This window comes from Python bivittatus, unplaced genomic scaffold (genome assembly GCF_059951505.1).
Source record: "Python bivittatus isolate LINGU-HERP-01145 unplaced genomic scaffold, Pbiv_v1 ctg000200_np1212, whole genome shotgun sequence".
NCBI classification, from domain to species: Eukaryota; Metazoa; Chordata; class Lepidosauria; order Squamata; family Pythonidae; genus Python; species Python bivittatus.
The window spans coordinates 7,471,511-7,497,673 of NW_028277040.1; the positions used below are offsets into that span (position 1 = coordinate 7,471,511).

Below are 26,163 nucleotides of genomic sequence, written 5' to 3' on the forward strand. Positions count from 1 at the left end.
CCTCTACGTCAGACATCTGCTTAGGGTCCCCTAACCTGCCCTGAACATTTTGGAGAGTGAATGGTGGTGGTGTTTCCTACCAGTAGCTGCCACAGGCTGGGAGGGGAAAGGAAGCCTGGGAATCCATCAATGGCTGTGCTGAAACCATCCTACCTTGAACCCATAAGGACAGCACCACTCCCTGGCTTCATTGCAAGCTGTTGACGTAATTTTCTCCTGACTCCAGGATGAGAAGAATACATATTGACAGAGCCACAGGGAAGTGCCAAGTGCCATACGTCATGATTCACTGTCTTGACTTTTGCAAAGAAACAAACTTCACATGGCTAAGCAGTTCTTCCATTGCTGGGAAGGGTAAAGCTACGTAGCCTCTCATATCTATTTTTCATTAAAAAGAAAAAACAGCAAATAACAAAAAATAGAAGAAAATGAAGTGCTCAGCATGTCTTCATTGCTCATAAGTGAGATTGCATCAAAATGTTGAATTAAGATATCCTAATGTTCAGCATTTGCCAATCTGTTCCTCCTGCTCATTTCACTCATGCCTCACTGAATACACTCAGTTTTCACTGGGCAGTTTTTAGGATACTTTTCTTTTCCCCACCATAAATGAACTTCTGCACTTAAGTCTGTTAATATGTCAGCCTTGTGTGTGGAAGGTGTCTTTTTGATGGTGTAGGGGGTCAGCTTTTGAAGAATTGAGATTTATTTTAATATGGGATGTTGTGGAAGAGCAGGCTGCTTGGCAAAATTGCAGGCCCCCGTGCTGCCTTCTTTCCCTCCCATCTGAGCCTTTCTCCCCAGCGTCAGCGGGGCAGAGTTGCCAATAACGCTGCCACCTTGACATTGGCGCGGTTGGGGGGAGGAGACGGGAGGAGAATGGAGGAGATGCGTGTTTGGGAGCTCTATAGCCACCAGCAAACTGAGTCGAGCAGCCAAGCCGAAGAAGGGGGTTTTCCTTCAAAGAGACTGAAGGGTCCAGAGGAAAAAGCCCAGCCCAGCCCAGCCCAGCCCAGCCCAGCCCAGCCCAGCCCAGCCCAGCCCAGCCCAACGTTGGGAATGGGCAAGTGCTTTACATGCTGCCCATTAATAAAGAAGATTTAAAAAAAAAATAGAAGAAATCCCAGAGAAAGAAGATTTAAAGACAGCCCAGGGTCTGTAAAAGGAAAACACTATTGTATACTAGTAATAGCAGTAGCATAATTGCAAAAGTGATAGTATACTAGTAATAGTATAATATAGCATTGAAGTAGAAGTAATAGTATAGAGTGTAGTATAGTAATAGTAGTAGAATATAGTATAGAGAAAATTGTATAGTATCATTAGTAATAGAAATAGTGTGTAGGCTAAGATAATAGCCATAGAAAGAACTTGCACATGTATGTTTGTATATTTCACTTTTGTATCTTGGATAGTTTTTTTTCCTCAAAATAAAGCATCTCCCCAATCCTTATAGGGAGATATAAAAATCCAAGTGTCTAGGATCCAGTGGTTTTGGTGGATCTTTTGAGTCTGAGTCAATCAAATTGGGTATAGTTTAAAAAGAACCCGTGACAGATGCATATATGTGTTTATTAAGATACTTATTCTTGATTGTCCCCCTATTCTGGTATGGACTCCCTTCTTAAGATAGCTATGAAGCCAATAGTTCTGCAGGTCAATTGACATGGGAGGGCATTTTCCTACTTTTCAAGAAAGCTAGAGAAAGGGCCATTTGCATCTACAGAATATTGACCAAGCAAACCCCAAAAGGCAGTGCAGCAGAGAAGTTTTGTAATTATAATAAATCTGATTTTCAACAAGTGTAGAACATTCTCTCAACATGAATTTATTGGTTAACATCAACTGTATTTCAGATTAGCAAAGGGGGTTGCTCTTCTTTTCCTTCATTCACAATTTATAACGAAAGCAAACTAGCTTGTTCTCATTTTGCAAAGGCATTGTGACAAATTAGCATGTATTCTCAGATTATTCTGAGGAACAATACCACTGATGTATAGCAGGAAGGATGATCAGACCAGTGGTCCCTGTACACATGTTTCTGCAGCCCCTGGCATGACCCTTGCAATTGAGCCATCAAAACTGAGTGCCATATTGCCAATTTGTTAAAGACATGATTTGTGGCTATTTTTTAAAATAAAAGCAAAGATACATCAGCCTTCAGACTGGCATAGTAGTTGAAATTAAATAAATAACCCAGCTAACCTCCCAAATTACAAAAATGTATGAAAATCTTAGTGCTGCCCTCTCACTTTGATATTCTTGGGTCTCAGTATCAATCACTGCAGATTTTGTTAATCAGGGAAAGCCTGAGACTCAGTTACTGAAAACCAACCAATCCCAATTTTAGGATGCTGTTACTGATTTTTAATTAGCATCATGTTATTAATTTTCAACAGCTGCTTGCTTCACAGATGGTATACCTGAATTTCATTGAGTTTTGGGGTGGTCAGCTTAAAGTATTTACTGCTGCCATTATTCTTTTGTAAACATTTATATTTCTGAGAAAAAAAGATCCTGCAGGAGAGCAAAAGGGCTGCTCCCAAGGTGCCTAATGATGCATTTTAAGATGCTGCTTGCCAGGAGCCAAAGCCATCTGTTTCCTTTTTCTTTATAACAGTGTTGTCCAAACTTGGCCACTTTAAGATGAGTGGACTTCAACTCCCATGGCTGGCTGGGGAATTCTGGGAGTTGAAGTCCACTCATCTTAAAGTGGCCAAGTTTGGAGAACACTGCTTTATAATTTCAAAAGTGTTGAGAACAAAATATCATCAGATTCTTCTCCCCTCCAGTCACCTTTCCCTTAGTTTTCTAAAATCATACAATACCCATTTTTCAAAGTAAGAATGACCTACCAGGTACATTCATTCTTTAAATGTTCTGGCTGATACCCCTATTTCATAGCTGCATGTCCGGTTTTTAATTGGGCCTGTTGCTGCAGAATACAGAACTTACTAGTTTCTGTACCAGTTTCCCCTTCTGTACTAGTTTCCCCTCCTCCTTTCTTTTTCCTGACAAAATCCAAATGATAGTTTATCTCAGAATAATTTGTATTGCTCTATCGAACGAACCAAGCCCAGGGAAACAGCAAATATCAAAAAGAAAAGTCATGAAAATTAGAGGTTCCAGATCTGAGTTGCAAAACTGTGATGACCACTAGAGGAACCAAAGAGATGGTGTATACCTTTCCCATCATCTTATGGTCATCCAGCTTATTTCCACCCAGATCTGGTAGCCTGAATGAAAAGACCCTACTTGCTGTAATCCAGTAGGTGAAAATGGGGATCACCTCCCAGTATTTTAAGCGTCTGTGCTCACCTGTTGACATTTGTTCTGCAGGTGATCCCAATCCAGGAAGAGGAGGAGCCAGATCTTGACCCATGACAAGGAAGAATCCAGAAACAACAGAAGCAGGAGTAAGCTGGGGAGGGAGGGTTTCTGCTGGGAATAGCAGATTAAAGATTGTAAACACATTTATTTATTTAGAAATTCTATATGGCTGCCCATCTTACATAAAGAACTCTTAGCATCTTAACAACCCCAAAACAAACAAACAAAAACTCAATGTAATAAAACCTCCCCAAACAAAGGATACAATTAAAATAATCATCACACAATAATTGAGGCCCCGCATAACAACTCCCAGCACAAAACATATCTCTACTGGGCTCATCTAACATCCTGGCCCAGTACCCGAAGGCAAAGTCAGGTCGTCACCGCCTTCCGGGTGGCCAAAAGGGAGTTCGTTCTCTTGCTGTAAGTAAATTAAAGTGGTGTTTAAGTGAAAGTCTTGCACTGCTTCAGAAGAATAAACAATATGAGGTTCACCAAGCACGGATGATATTTATTTTTTCACCAGTTATATTCCTAAGTGGATCTTTGGCAGGCCTCTCAGAATTGCGATGTCCTGTGGAGCTGAACGTGGCAAGGCATGGCAAAGATGCAGCCACAATCAGTGCTGCAAAAACAAGGGGATAAAACAACCCAATCAAATAAGGCTTGAAAGTAAAATGGTTCAGTTTTCAGTTTTCAGTTAAGTTTTGGAATGTTAAGTATCCCCTTTTTACCACAGTGGTAATGCTTGCATTTACTGCTGTAATTCCTTTATCTTGTGCTAGTTAGGGTTTTTTCCCTGTTGTTACTGTTTTAAGAGCTTTATATATGGCTGCGCATCTTACATAAAGGTAAGGGTTGGCCCCCAAAGTTGAGGTTGTTGGAATTAAAAACAAAATGAATGTTAGTAAAATAAAAGGCCATCAGGAAACCTGAGTGCTACACACTTAAGCTTATGATTTACATTTATTAGAACATTATAAGTAATAACCCAACATTAAACTGTGGTTGTATAAAGGTTATTGTACCTACAGTACACACTTGGTTCACTAGTCAAATTGTTTCAATTAATTTATTATAATTATAGCACAATTACAAGCATGTCAAATTAAAGATTTGCTGAACTTGACTTGTTTCCATATAAGAATAGGTAGGTAGGTAGGTAGGTAGGTAGGTAGGTAGGTAGGTAGGTAGGTAGATAAATAAATCATGTGCTATCAAGTCAGTGTCGACTCTTAGCAACCACATAGATAAATTTTCTCTATGATGATCTAACCTGATCCTTCAGGTCTTCCAATTGTGCACCCATTGCCACTATAATTTAGTCTGTCCACTTTGCTGCTAGTTGTCCTCTTCTTGTTCCTTCCACCTTTACCAGCATTATAGACTTCTCTATACAGCTAGATCTTTACATAATATGTACAAAGTAGGTTAATTTAAGCTTGGTCATTTGTGGTTTGAGTGAAAATTCTAGGTTGATTTGTTCAAAGATCCATTTGTTTGTTTTCTTGGCTGTCCAGAATATTCTCAGGAGTCTTCTCCAACACTAATGTTCAAAAGCATCAATACTCTTTTTATCCTGCTTCTTCAAAGTCCAACTTTTGCTTCCATCGAATATCACAGGGAATATCATGGTATGCACTATTCTGAACTTTGTAGACAGAGACACATCATGGCATCTGAATACCTTTTCCAAGGTCTTCATGCTGCTCTACCAAGTTTCTTGATTCCATTACTGTTGATGGTTGATCCTAAAAGCATGATCTACCAATGCTTGTTCCATTACTGTTGATGGTTGATCCTAAAAGGCAGAAGCTATCCACCACTTCAGTATCTTCACTGTCACTTCTAAGGCTGGTTGTTGTACTTGTTGTCATTAGTATGGTCTTTTTTATATTTAATTTTAGTCCCATTTTTTCACTGTGCTCCTTGACTTTTATTACTACTTTTGCATTTTTGAATATCAAAAATAAATAGATAGATATAAACACACAGTCTTAATTTTATCATTTGGCAGTTCTGCTTTCTATAGAAAGACTCATTAGTAAATAGCATATGCAGAAATAGCAAAATAACAAGGTAAAGTCTCATTTGAGTTATGCTCAATCATTTTCTTGATAATATGCTACTGCTTTCTTCTGGATGTTGTTTCTTTTATTTTTTTCCTTTGCTTCCAAGGGGAATCTACAGCTGTGGGATTTCCTGGTGCTTTCCTGTCCTAATACTAATGAGATCTGACCCTGCTCTTTTGGAGACCAGCCAGGATTGGCTAGATGCTACAGCTGTTGAAAGGAGGTTGAATGTTACTGGCAGAGGAAATCTAGTATCAAAGTATTATAGCAGCAAATGCATCTCCTATGAGTGTGTAGCTGCATAAAATGCATAGTTATTCACTGGAGATTTAATTTTGAGCTTGGATCCCAAGACGGCAAGAAATATGGAGAAATTCCAGCTACAGTATTGCAAATGTTCTATGCATTATGAGCAGAATTCTTAAAACATGAAGCAATCAATAAAAAACTACGAATATGTGGGAGCTCTAGCTTTGCATGGACTGATTAAATTATTGGGCATTTTTTGGGGGGAAGGGAAATTGCATTTTTCCAAGTTCAGAAGAAGGACAGTACTATACGGATGCCACATGTTATACAAGAAGGCAAGCTGATAAATATACGATCAAAATGACCAGTGCCTTTACATTAGATTATATCTCACTTGCCTGGTAGTGTAGTGAATGCAGTAGTCCTGAAACTATCTGCAATGATGGTACAGTTTTTGAAAAAGGTGTTACTAATGAGAAAGATCAACTGAACTCAGATTTAGTTCTGAGTAAATGTGCGTAGAGTTGCCTTGTAAAGCTTGGCTTGAATTTTCAGTTCTTACTTCTAGCTCTTTCAGGCATCATAGATGTTCTCTGCTTTAAACATTTGGAAACCAGGTAGGATGGCACCAGTCCATTTCCCAAAGCAAAGAGATGAGGTGACCATTTTATGGGGGACCTCAGGAGTTGTAAGAGAGGCAACAGTATTTCCACAACTCTTGTGATTAAGAAGGTAAGGAGCAAAGCGGTGGCTCATCTCCATCTAAAAAGAGCTAACTAGTCCATCTCCCCCCATCCCCAATGCCGCATTTAAATACCATGAATATTCACTGCCTGGCACCCAGCTGGCAGCTGAGCTGTTTTGATTCAGAAACCTTCAAACTCAAAAGAGTTTTTAATCAGCTGCAAGAAAAAGAAGAAAGTAAAAGAAAGAAATGGAAGGGGAGGGGGAGAAAACCCAAATCAATGAATTCAAGAGAAAAGATAGGCAGAATCCAGTTAACCCTTTCAGGGTCTTCCAGGGCAGGCACGCACCACATTTTTGCTGTCCTGCTGCCATTTTTCTACACTGGGTAGAGAGCTGAAAGGGTAGGTCCTGCCATCATTTTTGCACTGATGCATCAAATCCCTGCTTTGTTGCCAAAGTTCAAGGTCATTTGCGTGCAACTTTTTTCTCTCTCTGGCTGCCTGAGACTGGCAAATGCACCATCGCTTTGCAAAGTTTGAGAGAAGGACAGGGCACCTTTTGGGATTCCCAGGCTTGTGCAATAGGAGTGAAGTCTCCTGGCACAGAATATTAATGCCTAAAATGATCTATTGTCATTTTAAAAACTTCTGTGTCTTGGTGTTACATGGACAATAGCTTCCCTAATTTAATGCTGTCAAGATGTGCTGGATCCAAATTATGAGGGTTGTAATCCATCACATCTGGAGGGCATCACATCTGGAGAGGACCAGGTTGAGAAAATCTTATCAAAATGGAAATTCTGTTGGCAAGCAGGTTTCAAATTCTACCCATGAAAAGGGGCTCTGTTGCTCTGCTGTCTACTCTCTATGCTTTTTTTAAAGGAGAATGACAGGAATACACAAATGGAAGATAAAGATGTCTCCATCTCTGAGCAAAAATTTGTGGGTGAAGCAGAGTGACTGCATAATAAAGCTTTCTCTGTTATCTCCCTCTCTTTCAGTATTCCTGCTATGATCTCAGCTCATACAACCTATTTACTTGCTTATAAGCATTTGTCTGCCACCTACTCACCCCACCCTAAGTGGCTCATGGTTATGAAAGCATAAATCATCATTCCAAAAATTGGTAACACCCATGAAAACTCTTATCACTGTTGTCTCATTAATTTTCTCCAACAGCCCTGCAGAAGAGCACCATTTTTCCAGCTTTCCACAAGACTAATAGGATGGGGGCCATTCTGACCTGGGTGGCAGCACCCGTGTAATTTACTATTTTACATATGTATCCATTAAAACTGTGCCTTTCAGGATAAGCAGTGTTATCCAGAGCAGAGAAAAAGAGTATGGAATAGTAATGAAGGCAAAATACAAAGCAAGAAAACAAAACACAACCATATCTAGTTAACACCATTCCCTGCACCCTTGTATTCTTGCAGGTCCACTGGAGTTGGGCAGCCAATAAATAGGAAGGAAGGAAGGAAGGAAGGAAGGAAGGAAGGAAGGAAGGAAGGAAGGAAGGAAGGAAGGAAGGAAGGAAGTCATCCTTGCTTCCACCATGTCTATACATTGCTTCATATGCAGCCTTTTGTTCCATATACCTTTATTTCTCATGGCTCTGTTTTTGAGGATTTTATCCCTTTCATCCAACAGCTTTCTCAGTTTTCCCCTCCCTCTGGATCCAGTGACTTCCTTCATTGTTGGCTTGGGGATTTGATCCTCATTTTTTCCGTCTGTATGAACAAATCTCCTCAACATACTTTTTTTCATTTGGGCTGCTCTCTTTCCACCATGTCCACCTGTTCATTCTTGGCCCTGTTCAGAGCACTTCAGAGCTGAGCGTACAGTCATGGCCATGATGCTTTAGCCAGAGTCAGTCTTTCTTGATTGTCACAATGATGATGATATGGGGGCCTGAAGACAGGTCTGCACCTGAGTCTTTCAGGCCTCTCCTCAAAAGTCTTTGTCAGGACCTGGTGCTAAACCTGCAAACAGGTTAGGGCAGTGAAAGAAGATCACCTGTTGAAATGCCTACCTGAACATCAGGACATTGGAAGCTGCATGAACAAAATGCTAAACCTTGTGGGGAGGGGAAGGAAGGGGCTGCTCGATTTGCCCTACTTTAAGCTGAATAGAGGAAACAGGTAGCAGCCATTCAGTGTGTCTCCCTCCCGACTGTCCTCAAGGGTTGCAAAAGCACAGCTGAGGTCTTGATGTATACTGTTGCAAGTTTCCAAGGAAAAGACAGCTCTTTTGCATAAGGAAAAATGAGGAAGGAGGCATAGACATAATAAGAGAGATGGAAACAGCTTCCATCTGGAGAATTGGAAAACAGTCTGGATATGGACGCCACCTACTTTCCATTTGCAATTCTATCACCATAGTCTTCCCAGTGTTTTGGATAGATCTCATTTCCTAAACTAAATGGATTGATAATAACAGGATCCTCAGGATTAGAAACTTAAGTAGCCATAAGGGGATTTTGAGACAGTCTTTCCATCTCCCAGTCTTTCTGAATCCACTTTAAAATATATCTGCAAATTGATCTGGGCTGTTTTGATTATTTTGAGATCTATTCAGAATGAGAACACTATGGATAGGGGGCATTGTATGTCCTTGCAAGTTGACAGCTCAGAGAACACCACCAGCCAATAATCATTTCACTTTCTGACCAAGGATCACAGAGAACTGTCCGCCAAGCTGTGTTTGGCAACCAGGAACTGAGTGACTTCTCCTGCTCCTTCTGGTCTAGGCCTAAACACACATCCTTTTGTCCTCTTTACAAAAATTTAGGAAAAACAATTGTTAGCATTTTCCCATATTTTTCTGCTCACAGTGGAAAATGTTCATTGGCCATGTCATTTGCACAGATATATATTAAAATGGTTCAGTTGTAAGATGTTCACTTCCCTGCAATGTGATCAACAAGAATTTGTAATTGTACTGTAATCAATTCCAGTTTTGCTGTCTTTGGAAGACTTCCCTATGCTTGCTATACCAATAATATCTACGTTCCTCTTTTGGACCATTTTGTTCTCTCTCTTTCTCCCCTCTTTGGGTGTGTTTTATCTGCTTGTCTTCAGTCACGAAAGACTCCAGCTTCACAAAAACTGTCTAGAACTTTTGGGACATGTGGTCGGCGGTGAATTAGCTTTGAAATCTGTTCTTAGGAACGTCCATAGTTGTACTTTTCTCCACTACCATAAATTAGTACTTAGACTGTTCAAAGGAATAATTACTTTGAACAGATATTCCCTGTGAAGCCCTCCTGGAACAGAATCAAACTCCACGTGCCATACTGTCAAAATGCATATTGGAGGAAGCTCACAGCTGGATTCCTCATCATGCCTCCATGCTACAAAACTAAAAAGGTATACATCTCACCTCCTCTTTCCTTTTGCTTAACTTTGCCTGTCATTCCACTACATTTTCTATGTCATTTTGGAAAGAATGATTTCTCCTAACTAGAAGTCAAATCTCAAGCTATCTATCGGACTTACACAGACTTGACTCCTCCTATGAGACTTCTCTAAACTCCAAGGCAGCCTTGGAGCGGATTTGTTAGTGGGGAGCCTGAAGGGAGCCTGCTTCATGAAGATGCTATGAGTTCACCTGCTTCGAATTGGCATTAGCTACTTCGGATTCATTAGAGGACATCCTCATTCTACTGAATGGAGCCCCAGAAGATGAACAATGGCAAACTGCAAAATGCCTCAGCCATTGCCCGATACATAAGAAGGCACGGGTTCTGGGTCTTTTAATTGATTGACAGCGTGGAAGTTATCCTGAAAGTCTTTTTAAAATAATAATAAAAAAAAAACCAGACAAGGACAGCTGAAAATAATGAGACCGTTGTGAATTATAACAACCAAGAATCTTGGATGTATTGTTTGTTGCTGTTTATTTCAAACCAATGCCCTGGATGTTTTGTTTTGTTTTGTTTTGTTTGTGGAGCATCCTAAAGACAGTTTGGGACTGTAATTGGCATGACATCCACTCGTGGTCCATCTTTACTTGCTCCCACTTCAACCAATTTGCTTGCTGTTCATTAAAGAAATAATGGACTTCCATCATAAATCCTATCTAGAAGTGATTGCATTTCCAGCATATCTATGGCAGCAAAAAGCATACCTTTTGTAAGATACGATATGTTCAAGGAGCTTGTACCTTTCACTTTTTTAACTGTTAAAATTGCTTGCGCGCTGGGTAGCATGTTCAGTTTAGGAACCGAACTGCAGCAGCAGCAACCACTGAACAAAGAGCCCTGCATCACAATGACTACACAAGACACTTCCATTTATTTAAAGAAAATAAATGTATATTTTAAAAAAAAAATCGTAACCCCAGATCTCCAAGGAATCAGGCAGATAAATGGAGTTTACACCTTTCTGCTAATTTCATTTGGAAGTAAGTACCATCTTGTACAAATCTGGACATTCATTTCCTAGTTCTTTCTGGAAGCAGTTGCTTAAGTTCATGGAAGTGATGTTCTTGTGCCTACTGCAGACTTGCTATAGCCAGGATGAGGATATAGATGGCACCGTGCTGCCTCTGAGATCCTTGATGGGACCATATAGCCTTGGCAAAAGCCCACTAGTAAATTTGGACCTCAGAGAGGTACAAGGAGATGTTTTATTGTTAACTGCTGAGAGAGTCAGCAGTAGGAAAAGCCAAATAAATCAATCTGGATAGGTAGTGCCCTTTTTATCTGAAAATCATGTTGCCTTCTGAATTGCTGTGCCATTGCTGCCACCAATCCTAGGAACTGGAATTTGATATCTTGTACATCCAACGATATCAGCTTCAGGGAGCCTTGAAAAAGCTATGTAGCTCTCCCAGATTTTATCACGCTTGTGTTACACAGTTGGGAAACATGGGGAAAATATTTCTGCTTAAGGATGGAAAACCCTTAGGCAGGGCTGATATGTGCAACCTTCAGCTCCTGACCCCGTGCAGCCTGATCAAACATGGTCTGGTGAAGTCAGCAACAAGCATACCAACTTCCAATTTTAAAATTAAAACAATTTATTTAAAATTGTTCCTTGGTGGATATCAGGAGAGATGCTTGGAAGTACATTGATTGGCAGAGATGATGTTGGGAACTCTAGCTATAAACTCTCTGGACTAGGAAAACAACTGAAAAACACTTTTGTGCCTTTCTCATGCTATTTGTGTCATGCCCAAGTGCTTTTAATGTGCAAGAGAATGCAAAATATTAAATGTGCTATTCTAGCTTGATATTTGTGTTACTGATCCACTGCAGCATGAACCGACAGATGTTTCCTGTATGAAAATGTGAAAAAAGATGTGAAAGATGAGGCAATTCCTACTACAGATGTTCTTCCAACATCCATATTAAGCATTCATAATTAGCATGAGATTATGGGATAGTCTCTGATCTGAAAATGGTGATAATATCCTGGCTTGAGTTTAACTCCCCAGCTGGGCCTCTCTTTGGGCATCAGAAAGGAAGCACCAACTGCTAGCAAGATAATACAGTTTCTTGTCTCTCCCACGGAAGGGATTGCCCGCTTCTTTCCACATCGTGCTGAGCACCATCCTGGCCAGGATCTGCACTTGGCCTTTTCTGTTCACCTACATGATCCATATCAAAGGCAGGATCTCACAGTGTTCATCAGTAGGCATGTATAACACCTGCATCTTTTTGGAGAACAGATAGCTTTGTGTGGAATCCAAAGAAGCTGGGCTTCATTTCCATTCTCTTGCCACATTTTTGCAGCCCTTTAAACACTCTGCTCATAATTTTCTTCCACATTAATTATTTATCCTCTCGCAGGTCAACATCCCTTGACCTGTATGCTGTGTCCAGAGTGGACAACCCATTTTTGCAAACAGGCCATGAATATCTTTCATTAAGAAATGAAATAGAGACACACACCACCATAAAGGTAGTACTCAGATTTACCACAGTGGTAAATGTGCCTATCATCTTTGCTGACCTCCTGTACAAGCAGCTGTAGCTAAGGAGCCATCTGTGATGAGGTCAGCAAAGCTTAGCTTGACCTATACTCTCATTTTCTCACCTGGAAGATGCCAAAGGACAAAACCATTAACAAACTAAAAGCAAATCAGGGCTTCACTCTGTTGTCAGAGGAGAAAGTCAGAATACTGCTGTGGGCGACTTTGTTTGTGAAGTAATTGAAACAAGCACAAAATGTGGATATCGTTTGTTCACTCAGACTCCCTTTAGGTATCAGCAGGATCTACATGAAGCTCTGATAACATTCAGTAGCAAAGATATGCAGAAATTCAGAGAATCAGAAAGGGAGCAGGGATTTTCTCACAGAACTGTGTGTGTGAAATCTGTAGGCTGGAAATGAGGGTCAATTATATTTAGTCCGGGGTTGCATACAGGAACGGCATCACTCCCAGGCCTGTTGTTGAGCGTATGTTGCCAATGTCCAACTTCTGGCATTCCCCCGGCCACAGCAAGTTCTCCCAATGGGGCAGAGGAGTGGAGCTTTTAGAACTTGAGCCAAGGTGGCACTCCACCCTTGGGGGGCCACATGCAACATTTGGGGTGAACCAATATGGCAAAAGGCAGTGTGAAATAGGGTGGAGTTCCAGCTCACCTTCTGTCCAGAATTACTTCCACCCATCTGGCTTGTCAGCTGTTGTGCCAACTCTTCGCGTGGGCCTGACTTTAAAGAAAAAGACAGCTTGTTTTTAAGTTGTTCTTCATTCAGCAGGTTTTATATACAAAAAAACTTCCCATTGTTTTTTGTTTTTTCCCCGTGTTCAGAAGCTCACCCCAAGGGATGTGCTGATAGGAGGACTTGATCCATGCTTCAATGCCAGACATCACAGCCACTTGCAACCAGAGGCCTTTTCTTCCAGCCCAATTATTATCCCCACCCCCACCCCTGCCAAATCAAGCAACTACTTGGATATGTCTCCATCACTCCCAGCACTCACTGCACCAAACAAACAGAAAATTATTTCCACTGGCAAATATGCCACTTACTTTCCTGGAGGGAGGTGGGGAACGAATCACTTTTCAGACTGACAGCTGATCAAGGGTGCCCCTGCTGCTGTCAGCAGGAAGAAGTATTTAAACACTGGGATGGAAATTTAAACATTTTCTCATTATCAGCGCATACTAAACAAGCAAATAAATAAATAAAGCAAGCTGGCATGGACAGCCACAGCCCACCCATTGTGAGAGTAATGAAGTTGTGGCTCATGAGCCCAGGGAGGGCCTCTATCTGGGTCCCTGGAAGCATTATCAAAGTGATACCTTCACAAGATCCAAGCCAAGCCTTTTTATCTTGGGTTCCAATGTGCAGACCCAAATGGGAGGAAGGAATGGGGGGGGGGGGTTGTCTGTGAACTGAAGCTCCCTTAATTCCTAGCCAGCCTGGCCTCATTTAATTTTAGCCAAACATCTCTGGAGGGCACAAGGTTGGTAAGGTCAGAGATATGCTACTGAATTAGCTATAAAAAGTTTGCCTCCTTTTCGGGCAAGAATGGGTGGCTTCCGGTGGTTTGAGACTTTGCTTGATATGTTGTGGATCCAGGGTTCATTTTAGGAAGGAGCTTTAGGAATTTTAAAGGGTAGAATTAGGGTCTTGAGTATCTGCAAGGCCAAAAGTGCCCATTTTGTTCCTGAAGGCACCCTCAACCTCCAAACATGCAAAAGATGCCCATATATTTGTTCACACCTACTCTGGAGGCTGTTAAGGCACAAAAGAGGTCTGGAGGACTTGATGTAGCCTGGGGCTTGTTTTTTATACCCTGTCTTAGGACAGGAAGGACATATGTATGTAGTGGTAGCTGGCCGAATAACCTTTGTTATTTATTACAATAATAATGACTAATTACAAATGACTTGTGAGATCGTTATTTATTTCCCTTTCCTATAGTCTTCATTATTTGGAGAAAGGAAGTCTGCTTTGAAAGGATTAATGAAACCAGTTGAGACAGCCAGCATGAGTAAATTTTTTCCCATTCTCAGGAGATGAATTACTATAGATACTGTAAGAACGTGATGTCTAGGCAAGAACACAGATTCACCCACCAGCCCCTCCCACTGTATCTTAGAAGTCACTGAAGTGTTGCTTTCCTATTGATGTTCTGTCAAGAATGCAGAGTTCAAAGAGAGAAAGCCCACTTCTGACTCACTGCTGACCCACACTGGCAACTTCTACCACCCGAAACCCTTAGCAGGATCCTTACATGCTTCCTTGCTAGCCATTTCTTTTTAAAGCATACATCTTGGGGGTGGAAGAGAAAAAGTCATCTGAATGTAGCTAAATCACCTGTCTGCTTTGCACATTTCTAATGTTCCACTGAGGTGGAACCACTATACCGATAATCCTGTTAGTTATAGCAGAAGGTCCTTTTAGGAAAGTATAACAAATATTAAACAAATCCTTTTGTTGACTTTATCCAAGGAAGCCATCTTCCCTGGGGACCTTGCTCAACTTTTGATTAATCTCCTCCTTCTCCCCTGAGTCCTTTTGTTGGGAAAGATTGAAAACAAACCTCTGGAACAACAAGTCTATCTAAACTGTGGCTCAGTTATTATAGTCTTAAAATTATCAGCCCTTCATCCCCATTCTGTTTGTCCACTCACATTCTGTTCCAAGAATCCCTCCACAAAGAAATGTTTGGATTATCCTGAAGGTCCAGTAATCAGATTGCTGTGTTAACTTCTGGATTTCCAAGTCAAATTTTCTGACAAGGCTTTCTAAACAGAAAAACAATACAATGCAAGACATCCACATTATTTTTTGTATCACTGCTGAGATATGCTGTTGAGGAAGAATAACATGTCCCTTCACTAGGTACTCTACTGCTATTATCTCTGCTGATATATATTTCATCAGTTCATTTAACCATTCTAACATAGCCAGATTCAGTTACTTTTGTGATAATTAAAAATAGATTTCCTTTAGTTCTCTAGATTAATTTGGAGCCCAGCCTCCTCCTGCTGTAGTTGTTGCTGTGCAGGTTAGTCCCACAACTTTTGCTACAGCTTCTACCAGCAAAGCTCTAGTCCATTTGCTGCTTAAAGATGTGAGAAGGCAGGGAGAAGTGAGGGCCTCAAACGAAACATGTTTGCAAGGGGAGAGCGCTGTGCACCATGGGGCAGCCTTGGGGGGGACGGCAGGAGGGAGGAAATACTGTAGGCAGGAGGCACGTTCGCACCAGAGTGAAGAGAAACGGCAGGGGGCAGCTGTTGGGTCAGGTGGGTATTGCAATGTGTATTGCGCTGATTGGATTAGGAAAGTGGAATGTCTGCGGTTTTGCGGTTAATTAGCGGCGCTCCGGGGCAGTAAAAAAAGGTGAGATTGTGAGCCAAGCCCTCTTAGGAGGGGGAGGACAGATAGGGGGTATAAAAAAACCTGTCAGACCTTGTTTCGGGGTTCCTCCATTGCTGCGGGAGGGACCCACCTTTGCAAACGTGCCCAATAAAAAACTTCTGTCTACTGGACAACCGAATCTGTGTCTGTCGTTTTCTGACAAAATTGGCGAGCCAGCCAGGAGTCCTCGACGTGGACCGGACTGTGGGGAACCGGTGAGTAATCGGCCGTAGCACCCCATTGAGGTGTCTCCCGTTTTCCCCAGAGTCGGGTCCGGGACGGGACTCCAATTGCCAGTCAGACAGAAGTAAAGAGGAAGTCAGCCGACGAGGGGACCTCCGGGAGGCCTGGTGAGTACAGCCTACCCATAATCTCGGGGAGATTAGCGTGGTTACGAGGCGTTGGACGCCGCAAGGGGACAGAAGAGTCCGGGACCTTCTGTAAGGTGGGAAACGTAGTCAGGAAGGATGGGTAAGGCGGAGAGTAAGAGTGTAAGGCCAGGGGCCAGTGGGAAAAACGCAGTAGGGGGAATCCCCACGGATTCTCCATTAGGACAATTGTTGCAACAATGGGAGACACCCTGGTTGTGTCCATTCACCAGGGGTCTGGAAAAACCGACCATGATAACTTTGTGCACTAAAGAATGGCCAAAATATCCACTAGGGGACCCCGAATTCCCCTACCATTGGGATACTCTTGGAATCCCCAGTAATTACTGGGTGACCCAACTAAAAAAAACTACATTGTGGAGCATAAATTGTTAGCCAAGGGTGTGGAAGTCTGGTTCCATGTTCATTGGGAGGGGCCTCGACCCAAGTTAGCCAAAATTTTTGTCCAAAAAGAACAGGAGGATGAGGAGGACCGCTGGCTGACTGGACCCCAATGGGGGCCGCCACCTCCTCCTCCTCCTCCTCTTCCTACCGCTCCCCCTCCGGCACCCCCACTCTATCCTGGGCTGTGGAAAGAGCTGGACCAGCTGAACCAAGACATTCAGAACTTGCCCTTTATTCTAAGGTCGGCCAGTGCCTTCCCCGTCCGGGAGGTCCCGAACGGAACGAACGCACAGGGGGTGGCCGTCACCAGTTACGTAACGGTTCCCATCAAACCCAGTGAGTTGAGGGAATTAAAAAAGACCCTCCCTCGTATGCAAGAGAATGCCCATACCGCCGCCGAACAATTGGAACTTTTTCTCGGCCCGGTGGAATACTCCTGGGGGGAACTGAATTACATTTTAGCCCACCTCTATACGCCAGAAGAGAGGGCCCAGATTCGGCAAGCCGCGCTCGGGGCTTGGGAGCGAAGGAATGCAAATGTCCCGAGTGCCCCAGCCGCGGATACTAAATTCCCTCTGGCGGACCCAAATTGGGATCCCAATAATGCTGAACATCGGCAGAACATGAGAGGAGTTTCCCCCTGTACGACTAGGGGGGTCATGGTTCCCCAACCGGGACCCACGGGGAACCCTTGGTAAACATCACGGTGGGTCCCACCGGCGAGGAACGGCAGTTCCTCGTGGACACCGGAGCCTCTCGAACATCGCTGTGCCAACCGATCCCAGGGATTGCGAAATCCCGGGGCGCATCGGTATCGGTGATGGGGGTGGGAGGCTCTCCGGTCAAGGCAGATGTACTGGAGGGAGTAAGATTGGAGTGGAATGGGAAGGAGGTAACTGCAGATGTGTTACTGATCCCACAGGCGGGAGTGAACCTGCTGGGAAGGGATCTAATGGGTAGTCTAAGAGTGGAGTTGTGGAATGTGGAACAGGCAGAAAGGATGTGTTTGTTGCGGGAGGCGGACGTGGAGGTTGTGAACCCTGAGGTATGGGCAGGGGAGGGGGCGGCGGGTCGGTTTTGCATCGCCCCAATTAGCATCCCCTTGAAACCGGGGGTGACGGGTTTGCGGCAAGCCCAATACCCGCTGTCCCGGGATGGGAGGCGCGGGCTGAAGCCCATCATAGATGGGCTGAGGCGGCAAGGGCTGTTGGAACCGGCTATGTCCCCCTTCAACTCCCCTATCTTAGCTGTGAAGAAGAAGGACAATAGTTACAGGCTGGTGCAGGATCTGAGGAGGGTCAACGATTTGGTCTTGGCCCGGACCCCGGTAGTGCCTGACCCCTACACTTTGATGGGGAAGATCCCTCCCGGGGATCGGTGGTTCACGGTGATAGACTTGAAGGATGCTTTTTGGTCATGCCCTCTGGCAGAGGAAAGTAGGGATCTGTTCGCCTTTGAGTGGGAAGATCCGGAGACTGGGAGGAAGCAACAACTGAGATGAACGGTGCTGCCCCAGGGGTACACCGAGAGCCCCCTCTTGTTTGGACAGGCATTGGAAGAGAAACTCCAGGGGTTCTGGGCCCCCGGGGGTTCTCGGGTGCTGCAGTATGTGGATGATTTGTTGGTGTCTGGAGAGAAGGAGGTAAAGGTGAGAGAAGACTCAGTGGCTTTATTGAACTGGTTGGCTGAGGAAGGATTGAAGGTGTCAAAAGGGAAGGTCCAATTTGTGGAAAGGGAGGTCAAGTATTTAGGACATGTACTCCGGAAGGGCGAGAAGTTGATTGATCCTTCTCGGATACAGGGGATAATGCAGTTGAAGCCCCCTCATACTAAAACGGAGGTGCGGCGGTTTCTGGGTCTAGTAGGATATTGCCGGCTATGGATAGATGAGTACATGAGCAAGGCTCAGTTTCTGTATGAGAAGTTGAAAGGAACATCTGACAGGGTAGAATGGACAGGCGGGGACAAAGAGAAGTGGGGAGAATTACGAAGGAGCCTGGTGACGACCCCGGCTCTGGCTCTAACGAACCTGGCCCTCCCCTTTCACCTGTACGTTACAGCCCATGGGGGAACCGCCATTGGAGTGCTGACTCAGAGACGGGCTGGGAAATATCAACCAGTGGCCTTCCTGAGCAAAGCCCTAGAACCGGTGGTGAGGGGATGGCTGACTTGTGTGCAGGCAGTGGCTGCTGCTGCTGTGCTAGTGACAGAAGGGAAAAAACTCACTTTTGGGAGCCCCGTGATTGTCCATTCACCCCATCAGATCTTAAGTGTGCTTAGTCAGCAGGCGGCTGCTTGGATGACAGAAGGAAGGATGTTGAAATATGAGACAGTTCTCCGGATAAGTCCTGATGTGGTGGAAGGAACAGACAGGAATTTGAACCCAGCGGAGTTTCTTGCGGGGGAGCGGAAAGAATGGGAGCCGGCGGAGCACGAGTGCTCCACCCTGTTGCAGCTGCAAACAAAGACCCGGGAGGACCTGTAGGAGGTCCCGCTGGAGGAGGGTGAGGTCTGGTTTGTGGATGGGTCTAGCCGAGTAGAGCAGGGACAAAGGAAGTCAGGGTATGTGATAGTGGCGGCGGAGGGAAAGACAGTAGAGAAGGGGGCACTACCAGCGGACTGGTCGGCCCAGCTGTGTGAAGTGCACGCTTTGAAACGGGCACTAGAATTGAGAAAGGGAGTGTCCCTCACCGTTTACACAGACTCGCGATACGCCTGGGGAGTAGTGCACACTTTCGGGAAAATTTGGCTGGGACGGGGTTTACTCACAGCTGCTGGAAAGGGAAGGTTGCAGGGAGGAAGCAGGTCGTTGGGTTACAATTGAGGGGACCCCAGTAGTGAGCCGTGCTGACATGAGGGGGATGGTGGAGAAACTGCACGAAGGGTCTCATGGGGGGTGCAGGCTTTGGTAGACACTGTAAAGCCGTGGTACTGGAGCCTGGGGGTTCGATGGGAACTCCACACCCCTTGGCATCCTGAATCCAGTGGGAAAGTGGAAAGGGCTAACGGGGTATTGAAGCAACATCTCACCAAACTGGGATTGGAAACAGGGCTACCTTGGACAAAGACACTTCCGGTTGCCCTGCTTCGAATGCGGACAGCCCCTCACAAGGATGTGGGGGTCTCCCCGTTCGAGCTGATGATGGGAAGACCTTTCCTGGCCCCAATGGGAGAGCCTATCCCCGAGCTAAAGGATGCCTTCCTAAGAAAGTATCTCTTGGTACTGTCACAATCTGTCTTGTCTTTAAGAAAACAGGGACTCCTCGCTCAACGGCCCCCCTTGCTGGAACACCAACACCCCCACAAGCCAGGGGATTGGGTCTTGATAAAGACGTGGAAGGATGAGAAGCTGAAACCATCTTGGGAGGGACCATACCAAGTTCTCCTGACAACTGAATCAGCGGTTCGGGCCCGACAGGGGGGTTGGACCCACTACCATCGGGTTAAGCGAGCTCCCGACCCCCAACCGTGGACTGCCCAACCAGGAGACGGACTCAAAGTAAAACTTAAAAGGAACTGAACTAAGGCAGGGGAGGAGATGACCAACATAAAGGCTTGCATCCAGGTTATTCTGTTATGTCACTGCTTAGATGCTCTACACACAGCTCTAACAACAATTTTTTTGTAGAATTGGCACAGACAGCTTTGAACAGCACAACTTTTTGTGTGGGGCAACTCTTGACTGTGAATGGTGTCACTTCCATCTGTTTCTTTGGAATGCCCATCAGCTTGGAAGCATTGAAGAATGTTACTCAGATAGCGAATATTGATATCACTGGGGATGATCCCCCATGGGGGGGGATGTTCTATCATTTTGGGTCTACTCCCACACCAAGACCCTGGACTGATCAAAGGCAAATGGCTCTAAATCTCTTGGGGATAACCAATGCAACTCAATGTGTATATTTCAACAATACCCAGAACCGTACCCACCCATTGCCCTCAAAAGGTCCTGCTTTCACTTGTGGAGGGGTCTATAATATCCCTTATGCTTCAACCCCTCTAGACCTACCTAAAGGTTTCTTTTTGTTATGTGGACATGAAGCTTATACCTATGTTCCAACCTATAGTTCAGGGGGCCCTTGTGCCGTAGGGCGCCTGACCTCTCTATATGCCCTGCCTCCAATGCAAGCGCACCCATCAAAAGAAAAAAGAAAAAGGGAGCTGCCATCTGATTGTGAGAGTGATGTGACACTCTTGTCCGAAAAAGAAGCCATGGCTCTGGCCCTCTCCTTAGTAGGGGTTCCTGCACTAAGCGGAAGAACTTATCTGGACCTAAGGAAGGTGGCCTGCCTCCTGGCTAAAAGTGTCAACCTTACATCCTCTCTCATTGCAGCTCTCACTGAAGAAGTCACTGAGATCAGGAGGGCGGTCATTCAAAATCGGATAGCTATAGACTATCTCCTGTTAAGGGCAGGACAAGGCTGTGAATCTTTTCAAGGTCTTTGTTGCTTTAACCTAACCAACAATGAGAATTATATTGAAGCAAAACTAGCCAAGTTGAAGACCTTAGCCTCTCGCATATCCGAGGATCCAGAGGGATGGAATTGGTCGTGGCTCACTAGTTGGTTACCTAACTTTGCTTGGTTAAAACAACTTTCTGTACTAACTATTGGCTTCATTGCCTTACTGGTCCTAGTATGTTGCTTAATGCAATGCCTCCCTGCTTGTGGGAATTACCTGTCCCAGTGTGTGAAGCCCCGGGTCCGGGACGAGGGAGCAATCCTGTTAGCCAGGTTTGAGGCCCAACAGAGGCGTGAAAAGAAAAAGGGGGGATTGTGAGAAGGCAGGGAGAAGTGAGGGCCTCAAACGAAACATGTTTGCTAGGGGAGAGCGCTGTGCACCATGGGGCAGCCTTGGGGGGGACGGCAGGAGGGAGGAAATACTGTAGGCAGGAGACACGTTCGCACCAGAGTGAAGAGAAACGGCAGGGGGCGGCTGTTGGGTCAAGTGGGTATTGCAGTGTGTATTGCGCTGATTGGATTAGGAAAGTGGAATGTCTGCGGTTTTGCTGTTAATTAGCGGCGCTCTGGGGCGGTAAAAAAAGGTGAGATTGTGAGCCAAGCCCTCGGAGGAGGGGGAGGACAGATAGGGGGTATAAAAAAACCTGTCAGACCTTGTTTCGGGGTTCCTCCATTGCTGCGGGAGGGACCCACCTTTGCAAACGTGCCCAATAAAAAACTTCTGTCTACTGGACAACCGAACCCGTGTCTGTCGTTTTCTGACAAAGATGAAAAGGAAATGTCCACTAAACATTGTTAACTGACATGAAGTCCAGCCATTTTTAGAAGATATGAAAGGGAAATGCCGAGGTTTACTGTTAGTTGACCACCCAAGTCCTAGCACACCATTGTCATAAATATCTATAAATTGTAAGCATAGAGTGGCACTGCAAGTCACAAGACGTACTTAAAAGCAATGATGTGAGTGGCTCCTATCAGTAATGTAGACTGTGAAGGGGAAATTTCAAAGCTTCCTTGTAATGAGATATGCAAGATTAATAGTGAGTGATCATAGTTCCCTCACGAGCCTTGGAAGCATAATTTTAAAAGGAATCCATCATTTCTTATAGTCTAGAGTGAGAAGATGGCTAGGCTGGAGAAAACTTTGCTGCTTGGAAAAATCAAAGGCAATTGAAAAAAGAGGCCAGTATAAGACAAGGCAGCTGACCCAAGCAGGACCTTGCAAGAACTTAAAGAAATAGTTACTGACAGACAACCCTGGCAAAATGATATCCACCAGCTCAGGAAGAATCGGAAGTGACTGACTCACTGAACAACAAGAAGATGTTATTGAATCATTATCTTTGGCTCTGATAGCCAAATGCTTATCCAACTGTGATGAGGGGTTTGTTTTTCCTGAGACTTCACTCTGGTAACTTCTGTTCATGGTGCTTCTGATGGAACAATAACAACAATTCTAGGGCTAAAAAGAAAAACAACTCCTGAGCAACCACCTGCCCTGACAGGGCACTTAAACTCAGCTTCTATTTCCATCTACTTGTCTCCACCTTAAACTGCTTTTAGCTCCTACCCAATCATTTTCCTCTGGATGGTTGCCAATCGATGAGCCTGACTGCAGTTTGTCTTGATGCATGACATTTTAACTAACCTGCATTTCTGGTTCCTAACTAACCCTTTTTTTTTAAGTATTATTATTTGCTAGGCTAGAAAGTAGGAGAAAAAAAAATCTCAGAAGATGGATGCAACAAAGTACTTCCATAATGCTGCCTAGGAAACTCAATGGTTGCAGTCGCCAAAGTAACCTAAGAGAGAACTTACTAGGGAATGGATAGAGATTGCAAGGCTATCTCTATCCAAATAAAGCTGTAGCTGGTACACCAGATAGGTTGCCATAGAAGCCGATTGTGCCCCTAATAATAAGGTTTGTGTTTGATTCTTTGGAGAGGGCAGCAGCCCCATCCCAAATATGTCCAACTTCATTCTTCTCTTATCTGGATTGACCCTCAGTTGGTTGGCCCTCTTTTCCATTACCATGGCAGGTGCTGGTTCAGCAATTTCATTGCCTCAGCTGGACCAAAAAAGGAGAGAGAGAGAGCATACTGATAGCATTTAATTCTAAAACTCCAAATGATCTAACTCAGTGGTTGCATGTAGATGTTGATCCACACTGTGGATAAAACATAAACTTGTGGAACCCCACATTGCAAATGCCAGAGGGTCAAGCAGAAGTCTTCCAACCCTGCTTTCTAGCATTGGCCATCTAGACATGAGCAGAACTGCTTTGTGGGTCTTCTTTTCACACTTAGCTGGGGCAAACTCCCCTGAAGGATCCTGCAATCCATGGAGAAATCTAGGAGGTTGAAAAAGATGGCACTCCCCCCCCCCCCCAGTAAAATTCATTCAACAAAGCAGTCTAGGCAGTTTCCTTGCCAAAATGGATGCAACAGAACTGTTTTAACCAATGGGTGCAGTTTGTGGATATTTGCATTTCAGTAGCACTGATCTTCTGAAGACATAAAAAACAGTCACAATCGTTTTGCTCTATGACAAAAATCTAAAATCCATAATAGGGTAATTTTTTTCTCAAAACCAATCAGAATTGCACAAAACGTGTGCAATGTTTCAAATTCTCCAGAACTCTTAATGTACTAAGAGATTACAAAAAGATGAAGACGGGGAAGAAAAAGAATGTGTTTTTTTAAAAATAAAAACCTCTAGTTTGAAATCACTTTGTAGCAAAACTCAAATTTCAGCATGAGTTTTGCTACAAAGTGATTTCAAACTGGAGATTACAGACTGCTGGTGGTAAGTTTCGCTGGTGTCAGGTTACCCCTAGTATTCAGGGACAAACTAAACGGCTGGCCCCAACCCCCAGCTTTTAAAACATGAAGGAAATTAGGTTCCATTCTGTCTTTTAGGCATTAAGAAATTTACATTCATTTTTAAAGCAACAAAAAATCTTGGTGCACCTTAAAGACAAACAGTATGGTGTGATATCTAGGATCAGGAAGACCCAAGTACAGATCAACCTTCAGCCATGGAAGTTCACTAGGAAGGTTTGGTTCAGCCACTCTCTTTCATGCCATCCTTCCCTACTGTAGAAAAAAAATTGCAGGAGAGACTGCTGTGTACATTGCTTTTACCTCCTGGGGAAAAGGCAGGATATAACTTGAATAAACGTTTTTTGGTGTATGGAGTGTGGTTGTCCAGATACAGGATTTTCTCTTTACTGTTTTTTGTTTTTTGATAATAAGTTGCCCAGAGTTATTCTGGGGTCAGGCAGCCTCTAGATCTAAATACTACTACTACTACTACTAATAATAACAACAACAACAACAACATTCATATACTACAATCCACCATTATATAATTAAAAGGTACAATTATTTTTCAGATATCATGACATGAAATAGTTGAAAAGCATTTCCCATTTCCCTTTCCCATACGTAGAGGATCAATATTTGGAGAGTCTAACCTAGCCTTTGTCTGTAGTCCTGATAGAATTCCTATCTGAAAATTCTCTGTTTAAAAACCAGGAGTTCTAGGAAAGGGAGGGGAAGGGGAAGGGGAAGGGGAAGGGAAAGAGGAGGAAAGGAAAGGAAAGGAAAGGAAAGGAAAGGAAAGGAAAGGAAAGGAAAGGAAAGGAAAGGAAAGGAAAGGAAAGGAAAGGAAAGACAAAACAAAACTGGCATAGCAGTAGTGGGGCTGCAGTCCTCTAATCAAAAGGATTCAAATCTTTCTATGTGCTGCCAAGCTTTCTTCTTCCCACTCAGTGGAGGGGGGGGGGGGCTGGGAGAGAGAGAGAGAGAGAGAGAGAGAGAGAGAGAGAGAGAGAGAGAGAGACAAAAGACAGGCTGAAGGCTGAAAGCACCAAGCTTCTCTCCTTCACAAATGCAAACGTTTCCACTCCACTGACTCCTCATTAAGTTCCCGAATCTGACAGTCTAATTATTGCAGTTGCTTTGCCCTTGGAATAAATAAATGTGAAAATGGATGTTTAAAGAAAATGAGAAGGGAAATGCTGTCATCCAGGCAGTCGGCAGAGATAGTGGGTTTTAAATGTGGATATCCGCATCAGTTTAGACCGTTTGGGGGACAAGATAATGAGATAGTTGTCTGCGGGCTAATTGAATTCCTCATTCTGTGGGCATTTGCTTGTCTCCATCTCTGTTTTCACCTTTTAAACTTTTGCTCCTCAGGAAACCTTTATGCATCTCCATTTCACTCCTCTCATCTGATTCAGAGGGCAAAAGAGAGAGAGAGAGAGATGATAGACAGATGATAGATGATAGATAGGATATAGATAGATAATTGATAGAATTTTGATTGATAGATGATAATTGATAGAAAGATGATGATAGATTTTTTTATTGATAGAAGATAATTGAGAGAGAGAGAGAGAGTAGATAGTAGATGATAGATTATTGATTGATTGATGGATGGATGGATAATTGATAGATTATTGATTGATTGATAGATGATAGATAATGATGATTATTGATAGAAGATGGATGGACGGATGGACAGACAGACAGACAGATAGATAAATAGATGATAGATCCTAGGAGTAGTAGCATGGCTAAAACTAATTTGTGGCCAGTCAGGACACATCTTGAGGTGCAACTCCACAACCTAGGCCATTCAGTTACTGTTTTCAGGAAGTGCTTTGGGGGCTTACAAAATACAGCTGCTACTCCAGGACTGCCTTTGAAAGAAGATGGACCTAGAGGAAAGGGGGTTCTAAACAACCTGTCTTTCTGATCAATATCACCTCATAGATTGTTCACCCTTTTGGAGAAAATGGATAGTGGAGTCCTTGGGGTTCTCTGAGCTTGGCTCTTTTCTTGCAAACGTTTCATTACCTGGCTAGGTAACATCTTCACTGAAGATGTTAACTAGGCGGGTAATGAAACGTTTGCAAGAAAAGAGCCAAGCTCAGAGAATCCAAGGACTCCACAGTTCAACCCTGAGCTACACATATTCGCCTCTACTGGTAAAATGGATAGTACAAGCAACCTGGCTGGCACCATTACAGAGAGAAAAGAAGGAGGAGAAGTAATTTCGATCCCTCTGCACTTATTTACTGTGTTGACTGCACTTAAAAGATAGGGATCAGAGGATTTCTCCTGCTTTGTCTTCCTCCTCTCCCACCAAAAGTCTCCAGCCAACAGGAAAATACCCACCAATTATTCCTTTTTTCGTGGAATGGGGATATGGGAGCAGGAGGATTAGCCTTCTGTCAAAACTAGTTCTGGTTTTCTGAT

The 26,163-nt window shown here is 43.8% G+C and overlaps 1 long non-coding RNA gene across 2 annotated transcripts in view; it reads right to left on the bottom strand.

The window, feature by feature from the left end:
* Positions 1 to 326: 326 nt before the first annotated feature.
* The window catches only part of LOC148216531 (uncharacterized), a 42,876-nt gene continuing 17,039 nt past the window's right edge, over positions 327 to 26,163 (bottom strand). The window contains exons 2-6 of one of the 2 annotated variants that reach the window (XR_015795230.1): positions 14,934 to 15,047; positions 13,323 to 13,416; positions 12,931 to 12,999; positions 3,319 to 3,438; positions 327 to 378 (exon numbers count right to left, since the gene is read on the bottom strand). This is a non-coding gene — a long non-coding RNA (uncharacterized LOC148216531). Of the gene's footprint in view, positions 379 to 3,318; positions 3,439 to 11,265; positions 11,621 to 12,930; positions 13,000 to 13,322; positions 13,417 to 14,933; positions 15,048 to 26,163 lie in introns of those variants that run through there. The other variant, XR_015795231.1, reaches the window with a different exon arrangement.